This window comes from Colobus angolensis, unplaced genomic scaffold, assembly GCF_000951035.1.
Source record: "Colobus angolensis palliatus isolate OR3802 unplaced genomic scaffold, Cang.pa_1.0 Scaffold203, whole genome shotgun sequence".
NCBI lineage: Eukaryota > Metazoa > Chordata > Mammalia > Primates > Cercopithecidae > Colobus > Colobus angolensis.
Genome location: NW_012115189.1, coordinates 3,693,890 through 3,721,872, shown reverse-complemented (window position 1 = coordinate 3,721,872; position 27,983 = coordinate 3,693,890). Strand labels below are relative to the sequence as shown.

The following is a 27,983-nucleotide window of genomic DNA, read 5'->3' as shown; positions in this document are numbered from 1 at the left end:
AAGGAAGGAAGGAGGGAGGGAGGGAGGGAGGGATGAAGGAGAGAGAAATAGAAAAGAAAAAAACAGCTATGAACTATGAGCCCCCAGATCTGAATTTTCTGAGTGGAAACCATTCACTCTTCTAAGACAGACAACAAGGATTATTACTTTTTCTAGATTAGCTATGAAATCTATCCCAATCAGTATTTTTGATTAAAATTGATATTAATGTGCAACATGCTGCACATCTATTTGCTAAGCTTACTGGCATTTCTGACACTTTTCAGGAAATTCAATTCTATGCTTCACTAATACTGGTAAAGCACTGAAAATATCTCCTCCAGTCAAAGTACAGGTTCACCCCAACAGCAAAACACAGATGTTGCTCCCTGTGCCCACCCTGGCCACAGTCCCACACTCCAGACTGCCGAGCTGGCTCCCAACGACAGCATGGGATCCCAAAAACCCGACTGCACTCTGTCCCACAACTTGGAGAACGACACTTGTTCTGAGACCAAAACCAAGAGGTGGCTTAGATTTGTCCCATGGTAGTTCATGTGGGAGTGGAGAGAATAGAGTGTGGTGATGACATATCTGTATAACACTTAACACTTAACACTGCAAACTTTCCTTTGTTCATTAGGAGACCCAACCTCTCTACTGGATGTTTTACAAATACAGAATTTACTGGCATTTAAGACTATTGCTGTAAGTTTATGTTGGGAGTAACAATGATCAAAGTAGAAGATCATTTTTACTTTTCTATACCATGGAAGTCTACCTACATGGCCCATACAGGCTTATCATAAGACCTTGTAACTGCTTTTATCTTGACTTCTCCAGGACTCAAAGAACAGTCAAGGTAACCCACAATCAGGACCATACCTAAGACCAAACTGTGAGGCTTAGGTCTGTAATCTCAATACTCTGCGGGGCCGAGGTGGGAGGATCGCCTAAGCCCAGGAGTTCAAGACCAGCCTGGGCAACAGAGTGAGACCTCGTCTACAAAAAAAAAAAATTTAATGTTTTTAAAAATTGAAAAAACACTCTGAGGTTCTTTGGTCTCCGCTTTGGCCACATTTCTCTATTCATTTCCCTTGACTTCCCTTTCAGAAGATGACAAGCACGGGAATTCAGTTATTTGCCACAAAATCATTTAGCAAATCATTAAGGCAATCCTAAAACAGAAAAAAAATGTAGTTCTTTTGTTCCCTAGGGAATAGTGACATCAACAATATCAGGACCAAATTAGATTATATCAAAAGCCATAGCAAACATTTTCCTGGGCCAGGCACTGCACTAAGCACTTTATATGCATTATTCTATGTAACCCTTACAAATCTATTCATATTACTATTCATATGCCCATTCTACAGATTAGAAATAAAGGCTAAAAAAGGTTCAGTAACTCACCCAGAGGTTCACAGCTAATAAATGGCAGATCTGACCCTGAAGCTTCAGAGTGCCCGACCCCACAGACTATGCCTTTAACCACTAACTACTTTGCCTCCTTATAGTCTTAAATAATATAAGATTGGAGGGGCTGGCGGCAGGTGGTGGAGGCGCGGGACCTGCTCCTGCTGGCACCATGGCCAAGACCGTGGCTTATTTCTATGACCTTGACATGGGCAACTTCCACTACAGAGCTGGACACCCTATGAGGCCCCATCGCCTGGCACTGACCCATAGCCTGGTCCTGCATTACGGTCTCTATAAGAAGATGATCCCCAGTGTTTCCCGGGCTCTTTGAGTTCTGCTCGCGTTACACAGGCGCATCTCTGCAAGGAGCAACCCAGCTGAACAACAAGATCTGTGATATTGCCATTAACTGGGCTGGTGGTCTGCACCATGCCAAGAAGTTTGAGGTACCACCCTCGGGTGCTTTACATTGATATTGACATCCACCATGGTGACGGGGTTCGGAAGCTTTCTACCTCACTGACCGGGTCATGACGGTGTTCTTCCACAAATAGGGAAATCACTTCTCTGGCACAGGTGACACGTATGAAGTCGGGGCAGAGAGTGGCCACTACTACTGTCTGAATGTGCCCCTGCGGGATGGCACTGACGACCAGAGTTATAAGCATCTTTTCCAGCCAGTTATCAACCAGGCAGTGGACTTCTACTAACCCACGTGCATTGTGCTCCAGTGTGGAGCTGACTCTCTGGGCTGTGATCGATGGGGCTGCTTTAACCTCAGCATCCGAGGGCATGGGGAATGTGTCGAATATATCAAGAGCTTCAATATCCTTCTACTGGTGCTGGGTGGTGGTGGTTATACTGTCCGAAATGTTGCCTGCTGCTGGACAAATGAGACATCACTGCTGGTAGAAGAGGCCATTAGTGAGGAGCTTCCCTACAGTGAATACTTCGAGTACTTTGCCCCAGACTTCATACTTCATCCAGATGTCAGCACCCACATCGAGAATCAGAACTCACGCCAGTATCTGGACCAGATCCGCCAGACAATCTTTGAAAACCTGAAGATGCTGAACCATGCACCTAGTGTCCAGATTCATGACGTGCCTGCAGACCTCCTGACCTATGACAGGACTGATGAGGCTAATGCGGAGGAGAGGGGTCCTGAGGAGAACTACAGCAGGCCAGAGGCACCCAATGAGTTCTGTGATGGAGACCATGACAATGACAAGGAAAGCGATGTGGAGATTTAAGAGTGGCTTGGGATGCTGTGTCCCAAGGAATTCCTTTTCACCTCTTGGTTGGACTGGAGGGAAAAGGAGTGGCTCCTAGAGTCCTGGAGTGGTCACCCCAGGGCTTTTGCTGACTCTGGGAAAGAGTCTGGAGACCACATTTTGTTCTCGAACCATCCACCCACCCCCTTTTCCTCTCTCTCCCAAGGCCTGACAATGGTACCTATTAGGGATGAGATATGGACAACGATAGCTATATGGGACACTATTGGCAGTGGGCCCTGGAGGTCGGTCCCTAGCCCCCCTTGTCCCTTATTTCTTCTCTGCTTCACTCCAACCCAGAGATTTTGAGGGACAAATGGGTAGACAAGGAATGAGATTGTCTCTGACTTCCTCCTCCCCTTGCTTCCAGGGAAGATGAAGAGAGGGATTTGGCAGGGGCTCTGGCTCCCTAACACCTGAATCCCAGATGATGGGAAGTATGTTTTCAAGTGTGGGGAGGATATGAAAATGTTCTGTTCTCACTTTTGGCTTTATGTCCATTTTACTACTGTTTTTATCCAATAAACTAAGTCAGTAATTTTTGTAAAATAATAATAATAATGCAAGATGAGTACTTAAAGTAAACAGGATGCCCAGGCTTGGGTCTGCAGGTAGGGGTAGAAAATCCAGATCAGCAAGCCAGGAATGGCTGCAGCACTACTCAGAGCAGGAGCAGGAAATCTCCCAATGCCTCAGGGTGTGCCTCTAAGAAATGGCTACAACCCATAGCTCTGGCCAGGTAGCCAGGAACCAGAGAGGAGAAAGAATCCAGTGAGGTCCTGAGAAAAGTACATATTTGGGAAGAGTCTATGGAGGAAGAGGAATCGGGCTGTGGTGGGCCCACTCATACCCCTTCATGACCTCAGCCTTGCAATGGGGTGTTTTATAGATGACTAACCCCATGTCAAGGGCAGCTGCTTTCCCTGGGCCTATGATTGCATCCTCATAATAAGCCCTGACACAGAAGTCTCTGGATGAAGAGGAGATGTCAGCAGGTGATTCTACCGCTCCCTTTATTACCTGTCCAGGGCAATGCTAAGCAACACCAGCCATCACCATCTAGCTCTCCGCCCCAACCTTCAGCAACCACTCAGTTACCCAACAGATATAACACTGAGCACCTACTATGTGCAGGTACTGTGAGGGGTACCAGAGTTACAGCATAGAACAAAGCAAAGATGATCCTTCGTGGAACTGACATTTCATATGATTCTATTTATATAAAATGTCCAGAAAAGGCAAATACATAGAGACAGAAATTATATCAGTAGTAGACTAGGGCCAGGGAGATTGGGGGGAAATGGGAGTCACTGCTAATAAACTGCACAGGTTTCTTCTGAAGGTGATGAAAGTCTTCTAAAATTAATTGTGATGATTATTGCACAACTCTACGAATATACCAAAACCCACAGAATTATACACTTTAAGTAAATTTTATGGTATGTGAACTAGATATCAATAAAGCTGTTGAATTAACAAAAATAATAAGGACCAAAAAACAGAACTTTCCATCTCAAGCTCTGCTCTATGCTATTGCCACAGTACCAGGTGCTTTCTGTATATAAGGAAGAACATGAAAGCTTCCCAATGAGGCTAAAAAAAAATAAACTGTTCGGAAAGACTTTTAAGTGCCCAACCTATTTACTAATGTGCCTCTTAATACGTTAGGCACATCTGAGATTATTACATGCTAAAGATAGGCTAAATTATGCTGTGGTAACAAGCCCCAAATCTCAGTAGCTAAATAACAAGCTGATTTTGCATTTATGCTACATACACTTAGGGCTGGCTGAGGCTGTTTCCTCTCCAACTTGCCCAGACTGACAGAGCAACCACCATCTGGAGCTTTGCCAGTCTCCACAGCAGAGGGCAAGAGAGATCTGGAGGGTCACACACTGGTGACTGAGTGACTCAGCCCAAAACTGATATAGCATACTTCTCTCAACATGGCTAGAAGTAGTCACATGGCTCCAAAAACACAAGGAGGCCAGGAAACACAAGCCCATCACATGCCTGGAAAACAGAAAGCTTTGAAAAGCCAGTAAACAGTGCTAATGTTTGCACAGGCGATTAAGGTATAGTGTGGTTAAGAATGTGGATTGTGAAGTCAGCATACTTGGCTTAAATCCCAATGCTATCACTCACTATCTAGACATCACCACATTACTTGGGAGAAGTTAACTTGACCTCTTTGGGCCTCAGTTTCCTCATCCATAAAATGGGGAAAGTAATGGTATTCACCTCATAGGTCTGTTAGAAGATTAAAGAGGATTTCTATCTGTAAGGAATGGAGAACAGAACCTGGCAAGTGCTAATGCCATAAGTACCATATAACCTTTATTATTTTGAAAAAAAAATAAAGGAATGTTGTTTTATCTGTGTAATATAATGAATTGGCACTGTGTGAAGTATCATTCTACAGAATCCAACACATACAAAGTAGGCATAAAATAAACTGCAGCCCTTAGTAACAGAAAACCAGGACTTCCACGTCTTACTTAGCCCGCCCTTGAACTAGTTATCCGGTCCCTTGGCTTCATGTTTCGTTCTTATCTTTAAGTGAAGGCTCTCCAGCACTAAAAGCTTGGAATTCTTTATTCATGGGTCACTGACTTGGCCCACTGTGGTCTTTTCACTGTTTGCTCTGTTCTTTGCCAATAAAGGATGGTCCTCTCCTTCAAATCAAGGGAGCACCAAGACATTCCCTACCTGGTTCCAAAAGGCAAGCCTCACCTGGATGCGCCCCTCTGGGCAAGCCGACCCTAGCCCACTTTCTGCCAGCAAGCCATCAGGAAGCAGCCAGGAGAGAGGCAGGTCACTGGTGCACTTCAAAGGAAGCGCCCGCCTCCCAGGGAGAGTGGGGAGGGTGCATAGTCGCCCAGAGGGAGGGCAGCTGGCCTCCACCCAGAGCCCTGGTGAGTTGCCTCCTCCCATCCCTGTGCAAGAGCTTCATGGCCCTCAACAAACAGCTCCATACACCTTTTAGAAGCACCCTCCTCACCTGCACCTTCCCTCCTTGGCCCAGGTGGGTACTGCACCTCTGTGTTGGAGGAGTCCTTGTGGTTTATGGAGAGCCAAACATTCCCACAGATCTGTTGTTTAGTTTGGCCCTATTCTGGGGTCAGGAACGGAATACAAATCTAAAAATTAGGAAGATGTGCCGTGAGATTTTTTTTTAAAAATCTCCCAGTAAGGCAAAGCTTTAAAAAGTGGGGGCCATTCACAATATTTCAACTTCAGTTTAACACATTAAATATGTGAATAAAATATAGGTAACCAGGAAAATAAATCTTAGTGCTGCTGTTTTTCTAATGTTGATGACCATGTCCAACAATTTCAATCTCAGTAGCTGAGGCATCCTCCCTTTAGGAGCCATTAAAGCCACCTCCCCCAGTGTAATCTATCTTTTCCATCGGAAATCCTTTTTGCCCTCCATGTATATCTCTGAGTCATGCTCTCTTTCTCTTTCTGCACCTGTGCCCTGGCTGGGATGCTACGGCAAATTCCACCTCCTGGGAATTCCCTGATTTCCCCAACTCTCATCGCTTCTAGGTCACTTACTGTCAACACCCATTTGTCCCTGCCCTGGGCTATCCTTTCAAGCCAACAGCCAAGTGGGCGAGACCTCTTGGAGGCAGATTCTCCAGGCTCAATCAAAGCACAGAAGACTGCAGCCCCAGCCAATGTCTTAGACTGCAACCTCACACGGGACCTTGAGCCAGAACCACCCAGCCACTCCTGGATTCCTGACGCACAGAAACAGTGTGGAATACTAAACGCTTATTGTTTTAAATAAAGTACTAAGTTTGGGGTAATTTGTTATACAGCAATAAATAACGAATACAGGTGGTATCCAGGTGATAAAGCAAGTTTAATAAAATATAGAATTTATGCAGGCGGTAGGTATACAGGTGTTCACCGTAAAAGTCAGCTTTGCTGTACGTATGAACATTTTCATAATCAAACTTGGGAGGGAAAGTGTAGGCTGCATAATATAAAACTGGCAGCTGGATCAGTCTAGGACACAGCTACAGGAAAGTTTCCTGAACAATAAAATAAAATGATTTGAAAGAAGTACCAAGGAATATAGTGTTTTGGAAGCAGATCTCTTTGGAGCATTTACTATATATATTTTATAGTATATGTATGTATATATAAAGTAGGATTAGATGTGTATGTGCTACTTTATTTTATCCCAACTCCCAATTTTCAAATAGACACTGATCTGCCAATTTCAGTTTTTATCAGCAAAGGCCACTTCTCAGGAATCCCATGAAGACAAGGAATTACCATAATATCAAAGGTAACCTACTTCTTCCAATGAGGCCACCAAACATCCATTTGCTACCCCGTGCTGTTTGTTCTGTCTGATTTAGTTCCCAAACTAATTAGGCTAGCTTAATTCCCTGCTGCTTTATCAGCTAATGGTTAAAGAAACTGATTAACTTTTACAGAACATGCTCAACATACAGCTGCAACAAATGGGTAATTCTGCACTCCAGAGAAATCGGACTGGTAAAACCAGTGCTGATGCCAGTTTGTGCTTTCCTTGCTATTTACCTCTACTTAACATCCACCCCTGCATATTTTTATAGTGAAGACTATGCTAAAATTGCTGTTCATATCCAACATCGAGAAAGTATTTTTACATAAATAATGCAACTAGCCCAGTCTTTTTATGTAATGATATGAACCATAAAAGATTATGCATTCAATAGAAATACAAACTCATTATTTTCTTCAAATATAAACAAAGCAAAATCTGCCTGTCAGTGATTGGAGCCCACTTTGTTTATTTTACAGATATCAGAGGTGGTCATCACAATGTTGACTGATAATAAAAGTTACCCTGTTACAAAGCACACAGTAATGTACTGGAGATAAGCTTGGAAAATATTGACAGTTGGATTCAGTGTTTAGCATAGAGTCTTATTTATATTGCATATGGAATCCTCAACACTGGCCAATACCAACACACCTGGAAGGAGAGGCCCCTGCAGTATTCACCACAGACAAGCACGAGGTGAGGCGGACTAGAGACTGGCTTATTTAATCTTACCTCATCTGCCTCCTAGTTGGAGAGGACAGAAAGTGAAACACTACATTTTTCAGGCTCCACACCTTGCAGCTAGAGATCGGGATATGAACCAACTAAAGTCACCTGTGCAAAATTAGGGAGGAAGAAGTGAAGCAGAGGCCTTCTCTAGGCAGCTTTTGGCTGGCAAGCAAACTGTGGAACGGGAGGTGGGCTTTTGTTTCATTTTGTCCAGCTTCACTGAGGTATAACTGACAAATTAAAATTGTACAAATTTAGGCTGGGTGTGGTGGCTCACGCCTGTCATCCCAGCATTTTGGGAGGCCAAGGCAGGCAGATCGCTTGAGGTCAGGAGTTCAAGAGCAGCCTGGCCAACATGGTGAAACCCCATCTTTACTAACAATACAAAAATTAGCCAAGCATGGTAACACACGCCTGTAATCCCAGCTACTAAGGAGGCTGAAGCAGGAGAATAGCTTGAACCCAGGAGGTGGAGGCTGCAGTGAGTTGAGACTGTGCCACTGCACTCCAGCCTGGGTGACAGAGACTCCATCTCAAAAAATAAAAATAAATAAAATTGTATAAATTTAAGGTAAACATGTTTTGATATATGCATACATTCCTAAATGATTACCACAATCGGGCTAATTAACACATCCATCACCTCAGTTACTTTTGTATGTGGTGAGAATACTTAAGATCTACTCTCCTTGTAACTTTCAAGTATAATACACTAACTGCAGTCACCATGCTGCACACTAGATCTTCAGAACTTACTCATCTTATAATTGAAAGTTTATACCCTTTGACTAACATCTTCCCATTGCTTCCACCGCCCTCCCCCAGCCCCCGCAACTACCTTCCTACTCTATGAGTTTGACTTTTTAAGATTCCACGTGTAAGTGGAATCATGCAGTAGTTATCTTTCTGTGTTTGGCTTATTCATTTAGCATAATGTCTTGCAGGTTCATCCATGTTTTCGCAAATGGCAGGCTCTCCTTTATTAAGGATGAATAATATACCATTGGGGTTCATTTCCTTTATTCAGTGGACACAGGTTATTTCCACATCTTGGCTATTTTAAGTAATGCTGCAACAAATGTGGGGTGCTGATATCTTTTCATGACAGTGATTTCATTTCCTTTGGATATATACCCAGAGGTGGGATTGCTGGATTACAATGTAGTTCTATTTTGAATTTTCTGAGGAACCTCCATATGGTTTTCCATAATGACTGCACAAAATGGGTAGGTTTTCTGTAACCACACTCTAGGGCCACTCTCAAGTGCCAGGAGGCACTATAGTGGCAGACCCTTCTCCATTCAGGCTTCCTGAACTTTGGAACCAGCAAAGAGTGGGTTCTAGAACCTACAGCTCCAGTTAATGTCCTGTGAGTTGGCAGGCCTGCCAGAGGACCAGATCTTCACTCTTCTGGGAGTTGCTCTGAGGGCCTAGCCCTGCCAGTGACTCTGTGAGCACTCAATTCTGTCTCCTTCTGCTTAAAATGCCTAGAGGAGTTGCTGTTTCCTATACTGATCCCTTACTTAATCACAACAGAAATCTCGTATCTTTTAAGAACACTAAAAAATGAAAATACAATGATTTCTCCACTGTAGATTTTCCAACTACTCAATCACTAAGCACTTCAGGATGGGTGATAAGTGCTGAAATTGCACAGATGGTGCATACGGGAGGACAGCCCCCGGAGAAGGCAGAAATACAGACGCCTGGTAAGGAAATGGAGAGCCAGCATAGCCCCAGAGTGGTCAGGGTTAGACCAACTCTGCCTGCAAAGAAAGTGTGAGGGGAGGACATACAGGGAAACTAAAACCATAAAAGCTAATCTGAAATTGACATAATAGGCCAATCAGCCACAAAACTTACCTGTGGACACATGTGACTCATGGAAACCAAGCTCGCTACTTTACAGTTAAAGCTCACACGGTATAAGGTGGGGCCAAAAAAAGAAGCTGTGATGTCAGGAGCTCTGTGACGTATGTGCGATTTCTTTGAGCATTTCCAGGCTGTGGTTGCACAGTGATTTAGAATTTTCATTAAAGCAAAAGGCAGGAAGCCTTCTATTTGGTTTAAAGCCAGCATGTCTGAGTTCTATTCCCCACACTGCTGCTGCAGACTGGATGGGCAAATCCCCAATTTGTTTCCTTTACTTCAAGACCATCCTTCAGCGAGGCACAGTAGCTCACACTTACAATCCTAGTACTTTGGGAGGCCAAGAAAGGAGGATTGCTTGAGTCCAGGTGTTCGAGACCAGCCTGGTCAATATAGCAAGGCCACATCTCTATAATTTTTTTTTTTTTAATTTAACCAGGGGGGTAGCACATATCTGTATCCCAGCTTCTTAAGAAGTTGAAGCAGAGGATCTCTTGAGCCCAGGAGTTCAAGGGTGCAACAAGCTATGATCATGCCACTGCACTCCAGCCTGGGCAACAGGGCGAGACCCTGTTTTAAAAAAAAGAGAGAGACTGTCCTACAACAAGAGTCTCAATAATAAGAGCAGCAGCTACCCTCTGTGGAGAACCTACAAGCCCATGTTCCCTACGCGTCCCATTTAACCTCAGAATCCCATCAGCTGGTTATTATTAAATGGATACGACCATTCTCCCTGGTTTACCACTCCCATCTTGATGCAGGCTTCCATCACCTCTCAGCTGGATGCTGAACAGCCCTGTGCCTGGTCTTTCTGTTTCCGTTCTTCCTTTCCCCTCCCCACACTATCTCAATACAACTGCCAAGGTGATCCTTTAAACCTCAGGTCAGATCATGTCACTTTTCTACTCAAACACCCTCTCCCTCACCACTACCGTGGCTTCTCATTTTACCCAGAATAAGCACCCAGGTCTGGACAATGGTCTCCAAAGTCCTCCAGCATCTGCTCCCCACTTACCTCTCTGATTACATCACCTCCTGCTCCCCTGGCTCATTCTGCTCTGGCCACGCCAGCCTCCTTGCTCCTCCTCCAGCACACCAGGTACACCCCTGCCTCAAGGCTTTGCACTACGGTCCCTCTACAAGGAATGTTCTTATCACCAGCTAGTGAAACAGCCGTCTCCTTTAGGTCCTACAGGTGTTTGTACAAATGTTACCTAATCAGTGATGCCTTCTCTGACTACCCTATTTAAAACTGCAGTCTTAGCACTTATTGCCATCTACATAATATATTAATTCATTTTGTTTACTGTTTGTCACCCTGTTTCCTTGAGAATAGAAATTGTTTTGTTCAAGCCTATATCAGCCACATATAGCAGGCACTTAATATTTATTGAATTTGATGAAAAGACGAAGAATGTAGGGGATGAGGTAACTTGCCCACATCTACACAGGTAGTAAGCAGCAGCAAAAGGGGCCAAACTCAAGTTCCCTCTGACTCAGAAGCCCATACTCTGTCCAGAGCAACTTAAACTCTCCTTCCATAGCCCAGGGGCCTTATGAGATGCAGCAGACATAAAATAAACACCCAAACCAATGGCCTTGTGTCCTCTCTCTGCCCAGGAGAGGTGACATCAGGCACCGGCCTAATCTACACGACTCCCTAAGAGAGCGTGCACAACCTTAGAAGCAGTGGTACCCCATTTCTGAGGACTCACCTTGTCTTTCTCTTTTAATCCTTCCTTGAGCACCCCAGCAGCCAAAAAGCATCAGACCCACCCACTAGTCTAATGCAAAAAGCTCCTCAAAGCCTGAGAGTTCAGTAGTTTTGTCCAATTACTAACCTCGGTGAGATATTACAGCTTCTGTAGATTACCTCTGATTCTGGCTGAAAGAACTATGTGAGTCCAAGCCAAGAACCCTGCTGCCTGCAGGATGAAAGAGACACTGGAAGGGTTCCCACAGCACTATGAGGAGGTTGCAGAGGGTGTGGTGGAGCGGTTACAGCCCAGAGTTATATAGAAATAGGAGCAGCTGCAGCAAAGGATGGGGCAAATCCTGTTAGAATCAGCCAACCCCCACCTCCACAACACACTCCCCTTGGTGGAATAAAATTTATTTTTTCATACCCTAGGTGAAGATCTCTGTATTTTTAAATTAAATCAATTAACATAAATAACACACTTAGAATAGTACCTGCCACTGTAAGTACTACATTTCTGTAGCTGTTATCATAATGGGATTTAATTGCTATATTTTCTTGACAATAGCCAAAAGCTCAAAAAGGGTCCCATTGGGTAAGGAAAGCAAGGATCAAATCTGCATATGCTTTAAAAGCTAACTTTTTTTTTTTTTTTTTTGAGACGGAGTCTCGCTCTGTGGCCCAGGCTGGAGTGCAGTGGCCGGATCTCAGCTCACTACAAGCTCCGCCTCCCGGGTTTATGCCATCCTCCTGCCTCAGCCTCCCGAGTAGCTGGGACTACAGGCGCCCGCCACCTCGCCCGGCTAGTTTTTTTTTTTTGTATTTTTTAGTAGAGACGGGGTTTCACCGTGTTAGCCAGGATGGTCTCAATCTCCTGATCTCGTGATCCGCCCGTCTCGGCCTCCCAAAGTGCTGGGATTACAGGCTTGAGCCACCGCGCCCGGCCAAAAGCCAACTTTTTAAAAAGTATTCATCGGCCCAGACTCTTCTAAAAAATAAATAAGACGAGGCTGTAAGCTTTTGTAGATAGGGATTTGGACCTATTTTTCTTTATCTCTCTTTTTTTAATAATAAAATTTCGCCACTTTTTAAAATACAGTTTCGCCACCTTGCCCAGGCTGGTGCCGAACTCCTGGGCTCAAGCCATCCACCTGCCTCAGCCTCCCAAAGTGCTAGGATTACAGGTGTGAGATACCATGCCCAGTCTATTTCTCTTTATATGTCCTTTGAAATGTTCAAATGATTATTCTGCATAATTGTGGTTATTTTTATTATAGTTACGTTAAGTATGGCAATGTTACATTATCTTAAGTAACTATAGACGTGAAACTGAAAAAATCTTTTTCAAGTAAATAGGCAGCGTAAACCCCAGATATGCCTACTATCCTAATAATTACCATGGCTGCTGTGAAGAAACATGGTGGACCTTGGGGAAAAAAGTTACAAACATCTGACAACCAATGAAAAAACTGAATAAAAATTTAAGGCAAGTGTAATGTAATGTTAACAATAAGAGTATGGGAGGCTAGGTGAAAGTATTAATCATCTGCAGCAGCTGCCCACCAGCACTTTCAGCTGGAAACCAATGAAGGTGAAACTATCCACAAACCAGACCCATTAAAAGAACACATAAATCCTGTGGGGTGGTGATGAGGTGGGGCATACTGTTATTCCCACCACTCAGTTCAAATCACTGCTGTTTTTTTTTTTTTTTAAAGATAACTGCTTGTATCAGAGACTTAGCACTATGATACCTTCTAAATGAGAAATAAATGAAATAAGAAGAATCATAGTTATTGCATCACACAAGCACAAAACATCCATTCACTTTGGTATAAGAAACAATATTTTCAAGCATCTCCACATGGATGTTATCCATAAAGCCCCTCCCCAGGTGTCTGAAATAAGTAGTTTCCTTCAATGCAAAAATACTGTATGATACACAATCAACAGGCAATTTGCTATATTTTGCTTCCTTCCAGAGAGATGCCCTGTGGATTAGTTACAGAGCGTAAAAGCCATGCTGTGAATAAGCCTGGTATTCTCGTGGCTGGGAGCTCTGCTGAGCTCTTCAAAGGAATGTGCTTCTAAAGAATGTTTAAGTAAGCTTAAGGAGTTCCAAGCAACCCAATACTGACATAATTGGCATGTTGGATTTGCCAAGAAGGCATCCCTCTCGAATGCAAATGTAGATCAGAGCTCCACTGACTCGAAGCTCAACTTGAAGAAGGGAGACACAGAATACTTTTTGCTGAAAGTATTTGTGTTTTTTCATAAGCATGTGTTCCTTAAGGAACAAAACCCTGGAAATACTTAGAAACAAGCCCTAGGCTTCCATAAGGGAAAACAATTAACCATAAGTCTTAATTTTGCAGGTATAAATTATGTTCCATATAAAGACAAGTAAACCTCAATGATGAAAAGCATCCCAAGTATCACACGTTCTGAAATTATGATGTGGGCAAAAGCTACTCCTAAGAAATGGCCTTGGGTGCAAGCCCTGTCTTGATGAACATTCCTACTAATGTGTCTTTCAGACACATTAAGAGCTGTGCTTTTTTCTGTGCTAGGAAAAAAAAAAAAAAAAAGACTAATTGGGGACAGTCCTCTTCTGACTTTGTTAAGTGCATCACAATTATCTTTATTATTTACTCAGCTCACAACCCATTCCCTTGGCCTGAAATAGATTAAGTTGGACTTAATAAATCAAAATACAACAAGAATCAACAGAAACTTAAAACTATGGCCCACAGTCCTGGATGCTAGCTCATCTATTACTAATGCCTAAAGCGACTAAAAGCATCATTGCTCTAATGAGAACAGCAATTAACTTTGTTGTAGCTATTTACGATTTCCAAAGTGCTTTCCCATCCCACTGCCCCTTTAATCTCCTGGGAGATTAGGGACCTGGGAGGAGGGCATTAGGCTCTTCCCCCAATACAGAATTTCTGAGAACTCTCAGAAATTCATGGCTTACTGAAGAAGACACATCTGGTGACAGAGCCAGGACTTTTTCAATTCCAGTTACTATTCATTTTTTAATGTATTGTTTTATTACTTAAAATATATATCATATGACATTATTAATAGTATGATGCCTGGGGAAAATTTTGCAGCCTGATGCATTTTTCTAAGCATGGTATATTCATTCATGTGCCAGAGGCTGCCTGTGCTGTGATATTTTTGATGCCAGGTACTTCAGGGTAGTTTTTCTATCTTGAATATCACAGTGCAGGCAGCCTCTGGCTTCTCTGCTTGGAATTCCACCTCCAAGTAAAGGGGAAGAAGAAAAGGAGAGTGAGTGATCTGTGGCTCTCTCCTGGGAGGCAGGGCTGGGAGCTCTAGAAGTTGGCCCCTGTGTTGCTCAAGGGACCAGAAGCTGTCTCGGTGACAGAAGCCTCTGCTTCCTTCCTCTAGAAGCATCAAGGCCATTAACTGGAGCAAGACGAAAGAGCCACCAGAGGTGGAAAAGGTGACCATTCATATCAACCCAAGCCCAGGCCTCATAAAACCGGGGTGTGATGGCATCTGGAGAGACAGTGAACAAATTATAAGCCGAGATGCCTCGGAGACTTTTCAGACTACGATTTTATAGAGGCTTCAGGGATTTCAGTGGGCATTTCATGCTTTTTATCTCCATTACTCTTTGGTTTGCAGTGCATTTGTCTTCTGTTTGGAATGCCATTTTGATGCTGAAGTCTGAGGAATCAAAGTGGGCATCATAACAGAGTTGAATGGGAAGACAGGCTAAACTGAGGAGCAGGGAAAGGGGACCGTGAGGGTGTTTAGGTTGTCCGAGTCAGTGAAGCAGGGTCTCAAGAGCCCTGGGTGGCTTGCTGTCTGTCTAGGACTAAATCAGGGAAGTAGACTAGTGTTTCTTACCATGCATTATGAACTGGTATTGTGAACAGGAACATTTGTGGTATGGCACTGTCTCACATAATACAGGCTATTGGCACCCCTGGCCTGCAGGTGCTAAGTAACAGTAGCACCTTTCCCCCAGCACTGCAAACCCGACCCACTGGTTGAGAACCATTAAACTAGATAACGTTTAGGACTTCCCATCTCTAAAATTCCTCAAGACCATGACTAGACCAGAATAGTATCAGGCGTGACAGTGCTCTGAGGTGGCAAAAAGGTGGCAAACGCATAAGTATCAATGAAGCATGTAATCAGCTGCAAATAACAAAAAAGCAGGCTCACCAGGCTTTACAAAATAGAGGCTTCTTTTTCTCCCATATGAATAAGTCCTGGAGAAGGCAACCTATAGTGGGTGACAGTTTACCATTACCCTCAGAAACCTAGGCTCCTTTTATTTCTGAATTTTGCCAGCCCTAATGTGAGGGCTTTTATCCTATGTCACCTTATGTTTTCAAAAAGGCTGCTCTACATCTGCGTGTTACATCCACGTCCAGATAAGAAGAAGGCAAAGTCTTTTTTTTTTTTATGTTAGATACATCTTTTTATTCAGGAAGGGAGACCTTTCCCAGCAGACTTGTGCTTGGCCAAACTGTATCACATGACCACTCCTGGCTGGAAGGTGGTTAGGAAAATTGAACATTCAGATTTCTAGTCTCAACAGTAGAGGAAGGCAGGAGAGAGTGTTTGGGAATGGGCCATGAGAAAGCAAACCTCAAGCATCTGCCGCAGGAATTTTTATCCAATCGTGCTCACGTTCTGCAAAGAAGCTGGCACGTATCTTACACTCAAAAATTATGAAAACGTTAAGGAATGGTCCACAAAGCTATTCAGGAGGTTATTTCTCCTTGCTTATTCTAATTCAAAGAATCCATCTAATCCATAGCAAACTGGGCTCCCAAATCAACAGAAACAATGACCAGATTGTATTCCCACCTTGGTCACAATTTCAGATTAGCAAATTTGAAATTATCTGTGTTCACCTCTCTGCATAGCAGGTTTCAAGATAACACTTCACATCATTCTCAATAACACATCTCTCTCTACCCTTAAAACAAAACTTGGTGTTTAGAATAAAAGCAAAATGTAAACAAGGTAAAAAAAAAAAAAAATATATATATATATATGTAAAGGGAAATCTATTATTTGCACAGACTGATGTTTGAATTAAGTGCTATAATTATATATTGCAGACCTGGTAGATATATAAGATTTATACATCATTACATCCCAGATTGTCATATGTAATATCTTAAACACAGCAAGAATTTTATATGTTAGTTAACTTAATGTTTAGTTCTCTTACCTTCCCCATTACCTAAGGAGCCACATTTTCTCAAAGTATTTAGCTCCTTAGCTATAGAAAAGAATAAGATAAATACAAATGCATATACTAAAATATTTACAAATAAAGTAATAACACTGGCTTCAAAATAACCCAAAGAAGTGGGAAAGGTGGGTGGAAGAGGGAATAAGACTGACCATGGTTTCATAATTACTGAATCTGGGAGTGAGGTACATGTGGGTGAATTACACTAGTCTAATTGTGAAATTTGCCACAATTCAAAGTTTTGTTTTTATTTGTTTTAAATCCCTCTGGAACTGATACTAACATATACTTCATGGATGAACCTCAAAAACATTATGCGCAATGAAAGTAGCTGAAAACAAAAAAGCCATATACTATCTGATTCTATTTATATGTAATATCTAGAAAAGGCAAATTTATGGAGGTAGAAAGGGGACCAATGGTTGCCTGGAGCTAGGGGTGGTAGTAGGGACTGATCACTAAATGGCATGAGGAAACTTTTTGGAGTGATGAAAATGTTCCCAAACCAGATTCTGATGATGGTTGCATGCTGTGTAAAATTACTTTAAAAATCACCAAATTGCATAGTTATAATGGGTACATTTTATGATATGTAAATTATACCTTAATAAAACTATTTTAAAATTCGAAAGCTCTGAAGATACACAGACACAGAGAGAGACAGAGAGAGAGAAATACATCCACTGTTATTTGCTAATACTACACTTAGGAAGACAAGACTTGCAGGAAAAGTGTTTAAAAGACACAATTTAGAAAACAGGACAGTTTCCCAGGATTTCAAAGATCCCCTATTATTGTGGAAAAGCAGCATCTAGTCATATATACCACTTCTTGTAGTCTTTCTACAAAGCTGAAAATTAGAAATAGAAAAAGAATAAAGGAAACAGAGGTCTGTTTTTGGTCCAGCTGAAGCAGTCAGCCCCTACTTTACACAGCAGAACTCACCAGGAGGCAGGAACTTACCAGAGCAAGGAGGGTAACAGTCACAAAGCAGAAGACAGGTATGCTGAGCGAATGAATGGATGAATAAAGAAATAGTAGTTTAAAGCTTCAAATTCAATTTTAAATATCCTAAATGATCAGCTTGTACCAAAGTAATTTTTGTAGATTCAGAAAACCATGAATAGAAACCTGGTTTTTGTTGCAAAGTAATTGTTTGTTTGTTTTTTAAACTTTTGGGAGAATTTAATCTATTCATAATCACCTCAGATCAAACCTACCTGGGAAGGAGGGAAACAATTAATTTGAAAGTTCAGACAGAAAGCATCTCTGACAAGTTGGAATTTATACAAAACAGAAAAGAAGCTATAAACTCACCCAGAGCAGGGGACATTCTGTTTGGGGTAGAAGTTTTGGCTGCTGCAGAGTAAGAAGTGGAATAATTTTTCATCAATATTCTCAGATGCTCTATTAAACAATAAAGGCAAGTGTTTATGCTTAGATGTTAAGACAGACTTCTTATTTGCAGACCTAAGTTTTCCAAATTCTGAAACATAGTAAAAGTTTGTTCTTTGTCCCTTGAAAATAGACAGCAGGATTTAAATTTTACCTTTCTCCCGGATCACCTGAGGTCAGGAGTTTGAGACCAGCCTGGCCAACATGGCAAAACCCCATCTCTACTAAAAATACAAAAACTTAGCTGAGTGTGGTGGCAGGTGCCTGTAATCCCAGCTATTTGCGAGGCTGAGGCAGGAGAGTTGCTTAAACCTGGGAGGCGGAGGTTGCAGTGACCCGAGATCACACCACTGTACTCCAGCCTGGATGACAGAGAGAGACTCCGTCTCAAAATAAATAAATAAATTAATTAATTAATTTTATCTTTCCCCAAGGCACATCTGTGAAAGGGGAAAGGGAGAAAAGACAGACTTCCTGGGCCTGGTCCCAGTGGTACCACCCAGCATATCTCTGCCCACATTTCTGTGTTTACACGTTGACTTCAGTGAGTTTCCTGCAAGCTTGTTATCAACAGGATCCCAGCTGGTCATTTACTCTGCCCTCTGCCATTAATCTCCAACAGAACCTCACTTACGGCGTACCCTAGATGACCTCACACCCCTTCACAGGTGGAATTCTGTTCTGTTATTTATTCAAATATTGTCTTCCCAAAGGAAACTCCTAAGTACTTTAATTACAGTTGGGGGGGGTGTGGAAAAAAGCTTGTTAATCCCCATTGTCAGTGTTTCCGAGACCTGGAGAAGCACAACTTCAGAGTCTTCATTTTGTAGATGGGAGACAGGTTTAGTAAGATGTCCTAAAGCCTGAAAGTGGCCACCAGTTAGCTCCAGGATTCTTTCTCTTTCTTGGGGGCCCATGGAATTGCATATGAACATATACACTGGGGTCAACAACATGGACTCCAAATCCTGATGCCACAATTACTACACAAGAGAATGTGCGCAAGCCAGAAACTTTCTAAGCCTCAGTTTCCTCACCTAAAAAAATAAAGATAATACCTATAACTTGCAGGTGGTTGTAAAGGTAAAACGAAATAAAGAAAAGGTGTCCTAGATAGCATGCAGCAAAGGGCTAGTGTTTGATAAACGCAATTTATTGAATGCAATAAATTATAGTGAGCTGAATATAATTAAATTACAGTATTGAATTCCTACAAAGCCCTATGCTAGAGTTTGTTTAATAAGTAAAAAGCACTACTTTCTCATTCTGTAGTAGAAAAATGAGCCTACAGAAGAGTACTGAAAAATACTATGAAAGTAGGGCTTCCCTATGCCTGAAGCACCAGCGGGAGCTACTTGCAGAGTGTGGAGTTGATTCCATTTATATAGTACCTGTCAGAGTCCTAGGCATAATACAAGCCAACATCTACCTGCAAAGAGGTGAGCCCAGCAAAAGAGCTGTACTGGGCTCAGCCCTGGTGCTATCTAGAGTTTAGGTCAACTTGGGGTCTGAGGGCAGACAGATTCCTTCCCTGCTGTGGAAGAGATCCCCCTCACCCTTCTCCCAGAGGTCCAGTCCTGAAGTTGGACCAGTGCTCCCCGAGTCATGGGGTTCATGCCAAATCATGACCTTAGAAAAGCCACTTGGCTTTTTTTTTTTTTTTTTTGAGGCGGAGTCTCACTCTGTTGCCCAGGCTGGAGTGCAATGGCATGATCTTGGCTCACTGCAAGCTCCTCCTCCTGGGTTCATGCCATTCTCCTGCCTCAGCCTCCTGAGTAGCTGGGACTACAGGCACCCGCCACCATGACCAGCTAATGTTTTGTATTTTTAGTAGAGATGGGGTTTCACCGTGTTAGCCAGGATGGTCTCGATCTCCTGACCTCATGATCCGCCCAGCCCGGCCTTGGCTTCTTATCTCTTGCCAAAGGTTCCAAGACCAGGCCCCAAACCAGCAATCAGTTTCTTCTTCCCACATAGTGACTGATCTAAAATTCTCTCTGATGTGGTGATGAGTTTCCTAACATCAGTCCTCGTGGGTGTTTTATTTTTCCTATAGGTTGAATCCAAACAATAATCTTCAAGCAGAAGTAGGTGTCACTTTATAACTGGGGGACTGGAAAGCAGAGTGCCCTGTTAACTGCTGTCCTCATGAAGGCAGGCCGTCCACACTGCAAGGATGGTGTGGATAGGAAGAAAAGACTGGCTGCAGGGGAGAAGAGAAGGCAGTAGAAAGCCACTTCTGTAATTAGGCAGCAGCTGCATGCAGTGCTGAGGTTCCCCCACCAGGACAAGCTTGATTGCTGATAACTTCACAACGAAAAGCAGGTTCCTATTAATGGTCTTTCTGAGTCTGCAAAACACTGCTTAAAAGATTGTGACAGAGACTTCTCCTTGACCAAACTTGAGTTGGACTCTTCTGGGCCCTCTTCTTGACTTGGCTTCAATATTAGTCCCCACCCTTGCCAGGCCTGCATAGCCCAGTGTTAGCAAGAATCCCGCTAAGTCAGTTTAGAAAGAATCCTCCCACCCCTGATATTTGATCCCATTACTATCTAATCAAATTCTTCATCCTCCAGGTGATATCTGATTAAGAGTTATCTGCCTTCAGCAGGAATCCTGTTAGTTTAGCATGAATCACCCAACCCTTGATGTCTTCTCTTAGTAATCTTCCATCCACAGACCCCCATGGCCTTTTCCTTGGGTAACAACACCACTCATTTTTTTTTTCTTGGTAGAGAGGGGATCTTGCTGTGTTGATCAGGCTGGTCTCAAACTCCTGGTCTCAAGTGATCCTCCTGCCACCATACCTGGTCCTCCTACTCACTTGTGTTGTATTCAGAGTTGAACCCAATCTCTCTCCCCTAGTGCAACTGTCTTGACACCTAGCAGGATAATCCTGAATAAAGTCTCCCTTGCCATTTTAACAAGTGTCAGAATAACTTTTTCTTTAACAACTGTAGTGGGTTGAACAGTGGTCCCCAAAAAGTTATGCCAACTTCCTAATGCCTAAAATCTGTCAGTATTATCTTATATGACAAAAGAGTGAATATTACCTTATATAACCGCCCAAAATGTGGTTCAATTAAGGATTTTGTGAGGAGGGGCTTATCCTGGATTATCACAGTGGGCCCTAAATACAGTCACATGTATCCTTATAAGACAGAGACAGGCTGGGCGTGGTGGCTCACACCTGTAATTCCAGCACTTTGGGAATCAGAGGTGGAAAGACTGCTTGAGCCCAAGAGTTCGAGACCAGCCTGGGCAACACAGTGAGGCCCTGTTTCTAAAAAAAATTTTAAAAAATTAGCTGGGCACGATGGTACATGCCTGTAGTCCTAGCTACTCAGGAAGCTGAAGTGGGAGGATTGCTTCAGCCCAGGAGGTCAAGGCTGCAGTGAGCTGAGATCATGCCACTGTATTCCAGACTAGGTGACTGAGCAAGACACTGTCTCAAAAACTTAAAAAAAAAAAAATGTAAAAAGGAGAGGGAGAGAGAGAGATAGAGTTGACACACAGAGACACACAGAAGACAAGAGGAAGTAAAGATGAAGGCAGAGATTGGAGCCATATTTCTCAAGCCAAGAAATACATACAACCCCCAGAAACTTCAAGAGGCAAGGAACAGAATTTCCCCTAGAAACTCTGGAGGGAGCACGGCCCTGCAACATGTTGATTTTGGACTTCTGGCCTCCAGAACTCTGGGAGAATGCATTTCTGTTGCTTTACACCCACCAAGTTTGTGGTAATTTGTTACAAAAGGAAGCTGATGTGAGGACTGAAGTGCGAGTCCGTGTCTACAGCCAGCTGAAGGGTTATGGAGCCATATATTCACGCCTATCATTTGACATTTTTACAATAAACTTGGATTATTTCTATTATAAAAACTAATAATGAAAAGTCATAAGCCATGATTATATGTGGAATTTGGGGCATGGGGAAGGGCAAAAATATAATAATGTGTCATGCAGGTTAGGAAGACGGCTGAAAAGACACAAGACTTTCATCTGCTATTTCTCAACTGGTAGATATAAAACTTAATTAGGTCCCAAAATGTACTCATTCTTAAATTCTAGCTCACTAAAGAAAAAAAGGTACCAAATGGTTCACTTCTTCTAGAATGGGGAGGGCCTGTTGTGAATCTCTGAAAGAGGCGTGGACTGGTTTCATGTTACGAACTTCTTCACCTGGCTTAAAGATGTTTACTACATCTCACAGGAATGAGTATACATTAATTGATCATTTCAAGGAAATAAAATGCCATGAAAATATATTTGTTTAGGAAAAAGCAGTGAGAAGTGCAGGTTCAAGAACAAAATGCAGAAAGTGGCTTAATGCAACCCTCTAGTGGGGTGTGCGTGGTTGTCTTCAGCAGGCAAAATCAAGGAGCATTTACACATCAGGGAGCATTACTCTCCCTGCAAACACACGAGTGCAGCCACCTGGGTAACAAACAAACCTCACCCTATGTTTTTTGCTGGGTCACCCGGTGTTAAGAGCCATTACCTAAAAGGCAGCACAATGAACTATCAAATGATCCTCTACAAACAAGGAACTACTCAAACCACCACAAAGGCACTGGGTCAGTTACATGCTTTCCAGCAGTATCTCCTGCTATACCTTTCACAAAATCTGCGCTCTAGCCAGGCGACTCACTTCTCTCTTCCTAAACAGGGCTCTGTCTCCCAGTCCCCGTGCTCTCTCCAGAAATGCCCTTGCAGGGAGGAAAAGCATCTTTCCTTACCCACGCTAGGTTCGTGGCTCAGGCCCTGTTACAAAAGATAGATTAGCCAGAGAAAAGCATGCACATTTATTCAATGTAAGTTTTAGGTGACGTGGGAATCTTCATAAGGAAATGAAGACCCAAAGCAATAGAGAAACGTGTTTTTTAATGCTGGGTGTGATGAAGAAGTGGAGAGCAATGAACTATGCTTGGACAAAGGCAATAGGATCTAATGGTAATAAACTGGAGGAAACACAGCACAACCTGTTTGTGCAGATTCTTCTCTGTGACCCTTCATCTTCAGGGAGAATTGCATTCTTTTCCTCCAGGTATAAGGAGAGGACCTCATATATGAGGATCTCAGGACCTGCTTCAGGGAAAGTTCAGACAATTCTTCCTAGATTGTAAGGACGGCTTCAGGAGGAAAGGGCAGGGGTTGCGGGGGAAGTAAGAGCAACCCTCCTATATCTGCAGTTTTCTCAAGTTTCTTCAACTTGAAATATTTTGGGGTCACATGTCCTCTACTCCAACACTGTCCCTTTTGTAATTTCGGCCTATAAAATCCAGACTGTGTTCATTTTCTAGGATTGTCATAACAGATTAACACAAATGTGGTGGCTTGGTACAAGAGAAATGTGCTCCCTCACAGTTCTGGAGGCCAGGAGTTCAAAATGAAGTTGTCAGTGGAGCCGTGATCCCTCTGGAAGCTCTTGGGGAGACCCTATCAGCTTCTGATGACTGCAACAACATTCCTTGACTTGTGGCCTCATCATTTCAGTCTCACTTGTCACATGGCCTCATCCTGTTCTATGTCAGATCTCCCTCTGCCTCTTAAAAGAACACTTGTTAGATTTAGGGCTCACCCAAATGATCCAGGATGACTGCCTCATGTTAATCACATCTGCAAAACCTTTTTTTAAAATCAGGGAGCATTCACAGGCTCCGGGGCTTAGGACATGGCCTTATCTTTCTGGGGGCCACCATCTGACCCACTGCACAGGCCAAGCGGAGATGGCACTTCTCCCCAGAAGCCTCCCCTGCTCTCGTTTTCTAAACCACAGAGGTGGGTTTTCTCTCAAAGACACCCTGCAGTTTCTCACAGCTGTGTTTGGTCCAGCTGAATCAGCCAGCCCGCTGCTCTTCCAGAGCAGGACCTCCGGAGCGGGTGCTCATTAGGGCAAGGAGGATGTAACGAGGTATCCTCTGCAGTCACCACTGTGTCACAACAGCCTTTTGCACCTGTCTCCCCGCTATCATCCGAGCATCTCCAGGGCAGGGCCCATGTTACTCATCTTTGCATCGCCTGCACCTCATCACAGTACCAATGAACAATAAGGGCTTCAGTGACATCTGATATTTGTCAAATAAAAGAATGACTCTATCTGTATCACTTACACAAAACACACTGTTTTGTACCTTGCTACTTATTATGAGTTACCACGTATTTGTGTACTACACAACACCTGCTGGGGAAGATAAATATTTACAGGATTCTCCCAACAATCCCTGTCAGTTACACCCATAAAACTGATTTGAAGACCCAGTAATGGGTTGAAAACCACAGCCGGAAAATCACTGACTGAGGTGATTGCTAAGGTCTTTTCCAGTACTAAATCCTATGACGACCAACAACTAGAAAAGCAAATGGGCATGTAATTGAACTGAGTTAATCTGGACCAATCTGAATGACCAGAAAACTAAGGACAAAATGCCTATATAAATGCAAAGTGCTTAGATGCCATTGGGAAAAACAAAAGGTGACTCTTGGGTAGCATACAATTAGTCGTGTTGTCTGCACGGGAATAAATTTGTTAAACACAGTGGACAACCCAGGACACAGAGTCCCTGAGTAGCCAAGTGGCCATAAGAGTTCTGGTCACTCTTGTTGAGTGTTGGTTCCTTCATCTCTAAGCCTTGCTCAAGTCCACCCCAAGTCACAAGGTCTTCATAAAATTCTCATTAATATATTTAAAGGGCTCCACAGTTTATGGAGCTTTCCAATTACCGTTAGACACAGAGGCTTCACCAGGTCAAGCCTGCCCTGCAGCCTCCTCCTCTCCATTTCCTCCTGCTTACCATTCTCTAGTCCGCGGGTCCTCGCTCCTGAATCCCCTGCTCCACCCAAATGTGCATGCCTTGCTCTCAGCACTGTCCAAATCCCCATTATATATTACCTGATACAATCCTAAGGTAGTCTCTTTTCCAATGATGTTTTTATGTTGATCTGGAATTCCAGAAGACCAAAAACTTAGAAGATACAAAAGACCAAACTTCTAAACTTGAAATTTTAGGCACAGGAGACTGAGTAGAGACATTTAAGGAAAATATTTTCTGGACTTCTTCAAAATATACCAACTGAGGAGCCAGATCTCTACCTACTTGAGAGTAAGCCAGCCTGGCTACAGATACATCAATCTGTGGGCAGCTGGCATCCTTAATAATGAACAACTTCCTTCTGTTCTGTCAAGAGCAGAAACAAAGACATGATTCAGGGGCACTCAGACTGAATTATTGTCTTCGTTTAAACTTTCCCACTCAGGCAGAGCTGTCAGCTGCAGCAGCCGGTTCAGGGAAGGACCAAAGTTCTCAAAAGCAAAGCTGTTCAAGTCCCCAGGCAGCCAACACAAAGGGCTCTGCCTTGACTTCCTGCCCAGTCCTGTGGCACTGAGACCCCTCCAGGAGCAATGCCCTGGGCATGTACAGCCTGCCCTGGACCCGGTACCAAGACGAAGGCAATGGGCGACGCATGAGACACGTTATCAGTCAACCCACAGTCCTAAGAAACTACCTCTGGAATTGGATTTCCAAACGGGAGGTCATAGCCCATTTGTGGGTCATGAAAATAAGTTAATGGGTCACAAGCAGCATTTTAAAGAATGGAATGGAATGGAATGGAATGGAATGGAATAGAATAGAATAGAATAGAACAGACTAGATCGATATGTTTTGGGTGGGAAACATTTGTTTCACTTGTGTGTATGTTTATGTATGTATGTGTACATACTGGGTCACTATGTAAAATATAGTTCTTATAGTGGGTCACAGTTAAAAGTTTAAAACCCACTGTTCTTGATCAAAACGAGTCAAGTATTCAATCCAAAGAAACAACAGAAATGTAACCTATATTTCTTTTTGGAAAGCCAATAATTATCCAAAGTACCTTGGACAGTGTCTAAAACCCAAATTGGCCTTTACTAAGCATACTTCTGGGGGCCTAAAATATATTTTCAGAAATCAGAGAATCCTCAGTGAGAATTTTTACATTCTATGTTCTTAATGAGAATCTAACAAACTGAACATATTTGAAATCTGGATGCCTCCTTCATAATTGCATTGTCATGTGGTTTGTTTTTATTTGCTCATTAGAGACAGGGTCTCACTCTGTCCCTCAGTCTGGAGTGCAGTGGTGCAATCACAGCTCACTGCAGCCTCAAACTCTGGGGCTCAAGCAATCCTCCTGCCTCAGCCTCCTAGGTAGCTGGGACTGCAGCATGTGCCACTACACCCGGCTTCATTATGTCATGTGTATTAAATGCTCATGTTTGCATTTGTGTTTATAATCAAATGCAGGTGGGTGGACTGCTGAGAACAAAATGAAAGCAGGCTTCCTCTGGTAATACTGCACTGGATACAGGTGAAGGCCAGGCTGGCTAGGTCACAACAGGCTGTAGAAAGGGTTCTTAGTCATCCAAACAGAGATGACAGGTGGGAGAACTGAGTCACCACCAGGCACTTGGTAGCACTTGCAGGCTGAAAAAGCATCTGGGCCACAGGACTTAGTATCAAGTAACAAATGGTACACTGTGGATCTTACCTCTGTACATACCAACTTGCAGCAATTTCTTTGTGGAAAGGTAAAAGTAAATACAATGAAATAAGTTATTTTTGCACATCACAGAATAAAATGACTGACTTGCTGTTTCACAATTTATGTAGCTAATTTCAAGTACTTTTCCCATGATGTTACCAAAGATCATGTTTTTCCTTGCAGTACGTCTAGACATTAAACTGGGTTGCAGGGAAGACAGTCTGAGGACTACACATTCACATCCTCTCACACATAAACATTCCTTGATCAATGAGAGAAGGTGAAGCACAGGTGAAAAAACAAGTGTAAGCGAGCCACCTTATTCTTTTCATTTGATGATGAAATGTTTCATGTGATTTGTTTTGTGGTTAATTCATTTTCATAATAATGCTTGCCCCAAAACAATATGAAATGAATATATATTCCAAATTATTGGAATGGGGAGGTCCCACAGCACACAGAATGTTAGAAGGAAGACAAGCTGAATTTTTTAATGCTGAGAAAAGCTGGTAGGAGTGAATACTGAGACAAGCTTCCTGGAAATAAATCTAGCAATATGTATCTTTAAACTGTTGTTTGTTCTTTGGCTCAGAAATTCCACATCTAAAAAATGATCCTAAAGTAATACTCTGGATGTCAGAAAGAATTTAATTGCAAGAATCTAATGCCAGGGGATTCGTTAGTGGGATGTATGGTCATATAATCATGGTGATGGTAGTGCTGGTAAGATGATATTTAACAGATATTAAGTGCTTACTTTATGTAAGGCTCTATTCTGAGCACCCAATATCTATTATCTCATTTAATTCTCAGAACACACCAATGTGGCTGGTATTAACATTCTCCCCATTTTACAGATGAGTAAATGATGCAAAAAGCCATTCAATAATTTGCCCAGTTAATAAGTGTCAGGGCTAAAGTATGAACCCAGAGGGTCCAACTCTAGGACCTGCACTCCTTGGCACCATCCTCTCGGTGGATTACCAGTAGTTGCTCTGGACTGAATGCTTGTGTCCACCTACCACTCCAAATTCATATGTTTAAACCCTAATCTCCAGTATGATGTGATTTGGAGATGGGACTTTGGGGAGGTAATTAGGTCATGAGGGTGGAGCCTTCACAATGGGATTAGTGCCCTTATAAGAAGAGATAACAAGAGAGCTTGCTTCCTTTCTCTCTGCTCTACAAATGTGAGGACACAGCAAGAAAACCAGGAAGAGGGGCATTGACAGAACTGAACCAGGGTGGCTGGCACTTCTAGCACTTTGGGAGGGCAAGGAAAGAGAATCTCTCAAGCCCGGGATTTGAGACCAGCCTGGGAAAGATGGCAAGACTCCATCTCTACAAAAAAATAAAAAATATAGGGTACATAATGAAATGAAGGCAGAAATAAAGATGTTCTTTGAAACCAAGGAGAACAAAGACACAACATACCACAATCTCTGGGACACATTTAAAGCAGTGTGTAGAGGGAAATTTATAGCACTAAATGCCCACAAGAGAAAGCAGGAAAGAT

The 27,983-nt window shown here is 42.9% G+C and overlaps 1 protein-coding gene and 1 pseudogene across 2 annotated transcripts in view; one reads left to right on the top strand and one right to left on the bottom strand.

Annotated features, from left to right (window-relative positions):
* The window catches only part of ANKRD6 (ankyrin repeat domain 6), a 133,041-nt gene extending 123,402 nt beyond the window's left edge, over positions 1–9,639 (bottom strand). Inside the window, exons 1-2 of the mRNA XM_011941932.1 lie at positions 9,592–9,639; positions 5,674–5,787 (exon numbers count right to left, since the gene is read on the bottom strand). The gene's annotated coding sequence lies outside the window, so the exon portion shown is untranslated. The remainder of the gene's footprint in view (positions 1–5,673; positions 5,788–9,591) is intronic.
* On the top strand, positions 1,828–3,091 carry LOC105511759 (annotated as a pseudogene). The gene has a single exon (XR_001001763.1). The product of XR_001001763.1 is annotated as a histone deacetylase 3 pseudogene (transcript).
* Positions 9,640–27,983: the final 18,344 nt, after the last annotated feature.